Source organism: Aotus nancymaae, unplaced genomic scaffold, assembly GCF_030222135.1.
Source record: "Aotus nancymaae isolate 86718 unplaced genomic scaffold, 86718_ANA_hifiasm-v0.15.2.pri h1tg000006l, whole genome shotgun sequence".
NCBI lineage: Eukaryota > Metazoa > Chordata > Mammalia > Primates > Aotidae > Aotus > Aotus nancymaae.
The window spans coordinates 6,431,930-6,438,637 of record NW_026988417.1 but is presented as its reverse complement, the minus strand read 5'-3'; the positions used below and the strand labels follow the sequence as shown (position 1 = coordinate 6,438,637).

At 55.2% G+C, this 6,708-nt stretch overlaps 1 protein-coding gene across 4 annotated transcripts in view; it reads left to right on the top strand.

Moving 5' to 3' along the window:
* The first annotated feature begins 2,729 nt into the window (after window positions 1-2,729).
* The window catches only part of TBC1D14 (TBC1 domain family member 14), a 117,666-nt gene continuing 113,687 nt past the window's right edge, over window positions 2,730-6,708 (top strand). For 2 of the 4 annotated variants that reach the window (XM_021669356.2, XM_021669351.2), the window contains exon 1: window positions 3,147-3,211. The gene's annotated coding sequence lies outside the window, so the exon portion shown is untranslated. Of the gene's footprint in view, window positions 2,770-3,085; window positions 3,212-6,708 lie in introns of those variants that run through there. The other 2 variants (XM_021669347.2, XM_021669344.2) reach the window with 2 other exon arrangements.

The window sequence follows — 6,708 nt, the reverse complement described above, 5'->3', positions numbered from 1 at the left end:
CCAAGCTGGAGTGCGGTGGTGTGATCTCGGCTCCCTGCAACCTCTGCCTTCCAAGCTCAAGTGATCCTCCTGCCTCAGCCTCCCAAGTAGCTGAGACTACAGGTGTGTGCCACCACGCCTGGCTAATTTTTGTATCTTTTTTTGTAGAGAGGGGGTTTTGCAACCATGTCACCCAGGCTGGTCTTGAACTCCTGGATTCAAGACATCTGCCCACCCTGGCCTCCCAAAGTGCTGGGATTACAGCATGAGCCATCACCAAGGCTGCATTTTCATGATACCATGTCTGTCTGTCCTGGAAGCCCTGAAAGAGCAGGAGTTGTGGGCTGTGGGTCACCCTAGTGTCCCTACCACCAAGCAGGAGCGGGCACCGAGCAGATGCTCAGGACTGGCTTCCATAGACACTGAACACGCTGGAAAAGGCATTCCCTTGCCCTGCTCCAAGCTGAACTGGCCCCTCCTGCCTAGCAAGCTTCAGGAGGCTCTGAGGCCAGGCTGGAAAAGGTCCCTCGATGGGTGTCTGAGGAGAGGAGGTGTGTGCCAAGAGCTCTCCAAACATGCTAGCAGAAACTTTCATTTTACTTAGACTTGCTTAATCCTCACAACAACGCAACTTGGGAGGTGGAGGCGCCACATTTCTTGTACAGATGGGGAGGTTGGGGAGGAGCAGGGAAGGCTTCCTGGAGACCTGAGGAGTTAGCCAGCCCTGGGACTCCCATGTATAGGTCCTGTGCCTGGAACTGATGAAAGGGAGCTAAAAGGCCTGGCTCTTGTCCACACTAAGCAATGGCTTTAGTAGGGAGAGATAATCCTTCTGGAAACCTCAGGTAGGGTTTCTGCATGGGGAATGAAATGGCTTTATCTAGCCAGTTATGATGGGGCTTGACGCCTAAGGACCAGTTAGTAGCCAGCGGAGCTGAGATCCAGGGCTGACCACCCTCATCCCGAAATTATCTGCACATCAGAGATGGAGGTGAGCAAGGTGCGGGGGCGGGGGGGGGAGGTGATGTGACCTTACACAGCCACACGGCTAAATCCTCCTGTTCACTGTGTTCTTAATTTTGTCAGATTCAAGTGCAATGAAGATTTATCTATAACACTTCTGGCCGCTGAGGGCAACAGGTAAGGTGTGAGTCAAATCACGCTGTGGGTTCAGGTGATGACAGGCTCCCGGAGGGATGGGGTGGGTGCAGCAGGGTGGTGAGTGAGGAAAAGGCAGGCAGAGGGCGCCAGGTGCAAATCTGCAGGACCACAGACTTTGGTTCTGGATACAGAACAATGGTTCCTTGTCATTGCAGGGTTTTAGACCCTAAGACTGAGAATTAGGGCTGGAAGGGATTTGGGAGCCGCAAGCAGATCTATTAATCCAACGCATTAAACTGCTAATTAAGTCACGACTGAAGCAGCCTGTAATTTTCCATTAGGGTTTACTTAGAACAAGCTAGGGAGGCCTTGTTTTAAGAGGTATGAAGGAGGCCTCGTATTATTTTTACTTAAAACCCCCAGAAATGTAAGCATTTATAAAATTTCTATTATGCAGCACTGCAAGGGAGTTTAATGTTTGCTTTCAAGACATAGCCTTTAAAAATCTCTCTGGCTTCTGCGTCATATCTTATAGGTGCTGAGGGTCTTTACAGCCACGAGCTGAAGAGGAGACACAAGTCCGGGGTTCCCTAGCCCATCCCTAACGACCGCAGCGGAGACAAATCTTCCATTTCATGCTTCCAGATGCTTCCTGTAATGGGGAAACTCCTCCTCCTGCCTCTGACCTTTCTGAGTAGCTGAGTCTTCCCTTAGATTGGGCTGTCATCAGTCTCTCCAGGGTTTCCTCTCTGGCAATTTATCTGCCAGTGATAACCCTCAGGGCTCCTGGCTGGCAGGAGCAAAAGCCGAGTGGAAACCCAGGCCTTCCGGCTCCCAGCCGCTAGGATTTCTCCTCTTGCCCTCAAGTCCCCAGAATCTAAGGACAACCCAATAAACAGTCAAATACCTACTATTTGCCAGGCCCAGGGAAAAGAGCAGTAAACGAGATCAGCCAGGCTTGCCTCATGGAAGCCACAGTCTAGAAAGGGAATGAAGACCAACTGCCTGTCCACAGGGGCTTCTCACACACTCTCCACCAGGTCGTGGATCTGGGGCAGGGAACCCGGCTTCTGCCCCTCCAAGCTACTGACCCACGCAGGTCCTTGGGCGGAGGGCTTCATCTCTGAGTCCGTTTCCCGCTTTGTACAACGGCTCTGTTCATAGATCCCACTTCTGGAGTTTGTGCAATGCTGAACCCAAATATGCACATAACGCCAGGACAGTGGCTTCCAAACCTGCGTGCACATCACACAGCTTCCCAAACTCACGATGCTTCCATCTCATCTTCCGAGGCTGTGACTTAACTGGCCTTGGGGCGCGGCCTGAGCTTCGGAATATTAAAAGCTCTGTAGGCGATGCTAAAGTGCACACCAGTTTGGGAACTACAGCGCCAGGCACCCACCCCGTCAAAGCGTGATAAGAGAGAACGTTCGGAAAAGCCCTTTACAAATTAAGAGACCAAGGCTGGCTCGGAGGACGCCACGGAGCGGCGGGCCCGAGCTCCGGTCTCACGCAGACCTTCCCTTCCACGGCGGGGCTCGGGCCGTCTCCCGCACACCGGCCGGGGCAGGGGCGCCCATCGATGCGCTCCGCCGCTCGGCTCTCTACGCCTGGGCCCTGCCCGCTCGAGCCCCTTCCCCCTCCCGGCCGCTTCCCACTTCCAAGATGGCCGCGGGTGGAGCCGACCAGGTAAGGGGGCCCCTGTCGGATGTCCGTGGGGGCTCTGCGGACACAAAAGCTCGCTCAAGGCAGTCCCTCGCTACTCCGGTTGGTCTTTGGGAGAGAAAAGGGCCGGCGACGCCGCTTCGGAGGCCCACGGCGGGTGATCTCCGGAAGAGGGACAGCCGGGCAAGCGCCGAGCTCCAGACGCGGCGGGACGGGCGGAAGAGCAGGCGCGGGCCGGCAGGGGGCGGGGCGCGAGTGCGTGGGGGGCGTGTTCAGGGGCGGGGAGGGGCGGGGCTAAGGGAGGGCGCGCGCCGCTGTTCGCCGCGGGCGGCTCGCGCGCACCTGCGGGCTGGACCCGCTGCCTGCCGCGCGCCCGGCGTTTTCGCCGTCCGAGTTGCGGGTCCCGCGCGGCCTGGGCTGCTGGCCCACGGGTCCCGGGGATGGCGTCGGAGCCGCGCTAACTCTGGTACTGAGGGCCTCCCGCGGGGGCCGGGCCGCGGGCCGCGAGGGAGGGGAGGGCGCTCGGGGCCGCCACCTGCTGCAGCGACGGCCGGGGCGGGGAGCGGCCGGGACGAGGAGGGTCGCCGGGCGCTGGTCCTGCTGGGCGCCGCTCGCTGCGCGGCCGCGGCTCCTGCACACGAGGGCAGCGCTTGCGTGGCGCCCGGGTGGGGGTGCCTTCGCGGGGCCGCTGGGGCGGGGGGCAGCACTCGAGACTCGGCGGCCCTCGCGGAGGCGCGCGCTGTGCCCGGCTCCTTTCCGGAACTTGACAAAAAGTTTTCCTCCTCCGACGCCGGGCTTCGGACCCTAGAGGAGGCGGCTGAGTGGGCTAGACCCCGACCCCGGAACCCTCTTCCACCTCGGACCCTCAGTCCCCGGGCAGCGGACTCTCTTCCTTGGAGTCCCGGATCCCCGTTTCATCTCGGACCGCTCTATCTCTGGAGCCCCTGGCCTCCGGAACCCCCTTTCATTCCAAGTCCTGACCTCCTTGGACCTCCACCTCACCCGAACCCCCTGTCCCTGGGTCAGGGAATACCCCTACCTCTGCCTCGGAGCCCCCCATTCCCGGGCCCCGGAGACTCTGGCCTGGGGACCCTCGCTGGGCGGGGACAGCTGCCTTGAGGAGTGAGTCCTGGGACCCCGGACCCTCTCCCGCCAGGAGTCTCTCCAGGCTGTGGGGCGCGGCCCTGATCGGGGCGGCTGGTCAAGAGAATAGGGGAATGGCCCTGCGGACCCAGCCACCGCGAGGCCTGGGCAGTAGGCATTTTAGTAACTGCGCCTGACCAGGCCACGTGAAGCCGTTTCTGTCTTAAAGTTGCACAGGTCGCCGTTTTCTCCAGCTTGGAATTGGAAGCTTTGCTTGGGAAGGTTTTATAGGCATCGCTGCATTTGACCCGTGGGCATCAGCTTAATTATTTCATACACTGAGGCTAGCTGAGGAGGGTGGCCGTGATGGTGTCTTGGGGACCAAATCCTCACTCTCTTGTCCCCAGTATTGCAGGATGTTAGCACCTAGTTGCTGTCTTGCCTGGCTTTTATAGAGGTGAGTTGCCTGGTCTCGGCTAGTCTTGGAACACTTTCTGTTGCCCAGTTGATCTGGCCGGTATCAATCCACATCTCAGGTTCGGGTTTGGCTTCCCTCTCGGGTTTGACCAACTCTCCTACTGCGTCTTTGCTGTGTGTTTGGCCCCTTGAGATTGTGGGCTCCGCAGTGCTAATGAGATCCCAGTCCTAAGAAGAGCCTGGCACGAACTTGGTGTTCGGGGTCATTGGGCAAAAACACCTTTTAGGAAACATAAAGGGTGTCAGCTGAGACTAGGGAGACAAAGTAACTGGCTTGGAGCCACCCAGATGGGGAGAGGCAGCGATGGGATTCACATTGAGGCCGGCTCCGCTGGGCCAGGCTCTGCTCACCTCCGTGGCCTCCGCTGTCCCAGCACTTTGCACCGAGCTGGGCTTGATTCCTGTTTGTACAACTGCGTTTTCACCATCTGCCCACAGCCTACCCTCTCACATTCAGCTTGGGCGCTGCCTCGCCTGGCTGCTGCTGTTCCCCCATGTTCCTTTAACCCCTGCAGTTCCTCCGCATTGGGGGCGCTGAGTCCTGCCCCACTCCCCATTTAGTGGGTGAATTCCTGTCTTTCATGCCCTCACTTTCCCTCCTCTACTCTGGTTGATTTCTTAGCTGGTGCTTTGTAGAAGTCCTCTCTGAAAGCGAGGACACAGCTAGTCAGAGCAGCTTGTTTGAATCTCTCTCCTATGGATGTCCCCAAGCCTGAGCACAGGGGGGTTGGGGGTGCTTTGGGGAGTCTTTGAGACCTTGGAAAAGAGTTGTTGTCAGTGTAAACATTAATACATAGAGAATACAAGAGGATTTTAGGAAAGTGTTTGTTAACTTTAAAATTTTTTTTTTTTTTTAGAGATGGGGTTATGCTATGTTGTCCAGACTGCATCTGAACTCCTGGGCTCAAACGATCCTGCGGAGTAGCTGCAATTATAGGCACACATCACCGTAACCAGCTTAACATTTGTTTTAGGACTGGGTATAAGGAGCGTTTCTTGGACCTGGGTGGTTTAGTATTCTTGATTGTCCATCTGGAAGGTTCTCAGGGACTCATGAGCTTGGCTAGTCACTTGATTTTATAGATGGGGAAGTTGAGGCCCAGAGCTTCGTCAGTATCACACGGCAGGTGTGGGAAGAGAGACTGGTGGCAGGAAGAAGCTGTACATTGTGGCCTTGTAGATACAGACTGGCTGTGTCTGGCCTTGCTTATGCAAATGGTTGCTAAAATGGGGCTGAGTTGGCTGGCCCCATCAGTGGCCAGGAAGGAATAACAGCCAGCATTTCCTAAGGCTTACCTGTGCCAGGCACGATTTTCAGGGCTTTATGTGGATTTCTTCCTCTAATCTTGTCAGCTGCCTAACGAGATAGGGTCTCTTATTGTCTTCATTTTGCTGCAAGGAAACCAAGGCACAGGGAAGTTAAGAAGCGAGTCCAAGCTCACACAGCTGGTCAACAGAGGAGCTGGGATTCGAACCCAGGCAGTCCACTACTGGAACCCTGCATTATTTTTTCCCTCCTGTTTATTTTATTATTTTGTTTAGTTTTTGAGACAGAGTTTCGCTCTTGTCGCCCAGGCTGGAGTGCAATGGCGCAAGATCTCAGCTCACTGCAGCCTTCGCCTCCCGGGTTCAAGCGATTCTCCTGCCTCAGCCTCCCGAGTAGCTGGGATTACAGGCATGCTCTACCATGCCTGGCTAATTTTGTATTTTCAGTAGAGACGGGGTTTCGCCATATTGGCCAGGCTGTGTTTGAACCCCCGACCTCAGGTGATCCACCTGCCTCGGACTTCCGAAGTGCTGGGATTACAGGCGTGAGCCACCACTCCCAGCCTATTTGATTTTAAAACTTCATTTGAAGCCTAACAAACATACACAGACATGTAAGAATGGTTAAGTGTTCAGCTTGTCGATGATCAGGGTTATTGGGTGAATACACCTGGGCAATATTAAGGGCGCTGAGAGGAAGGCAGTTAAAGTGTAGGGGCTGTGTTTGTAAGTACTCCAACAGGCCATGTGTGAGCTTTGATGTCAGATCTGGTTTGAACTCAGTTTCTGTTGCCATGTGACCCTGGGTGAGTAACTTAGCCTCTGAATTTCAGTTTCTTCAGCGCCCTTGGCAGGCTTGTGATTATTAGAGCATGTGATGGCACCCTGCATGTTTGGTGCTTGCTAAATGCTCAGTAAATTGTTTCTCTTATTAATAATTAAGATTATAAATTATACAGGCTTTAAGTAGTGTATCTTCCTAATGTTTCTTTTGCCTTCCAGTCACTTCACAGGTACTTAGGAAAATTAGTTAATTAGTAGTTTACCAAATCATTAAGTGAAGCTGAAACATTTTGCATTGAAATTCTTTAAATTGTCCTGGCTGGGCGTGGTGGCTCTAATCCCAGCAGTTTGGGA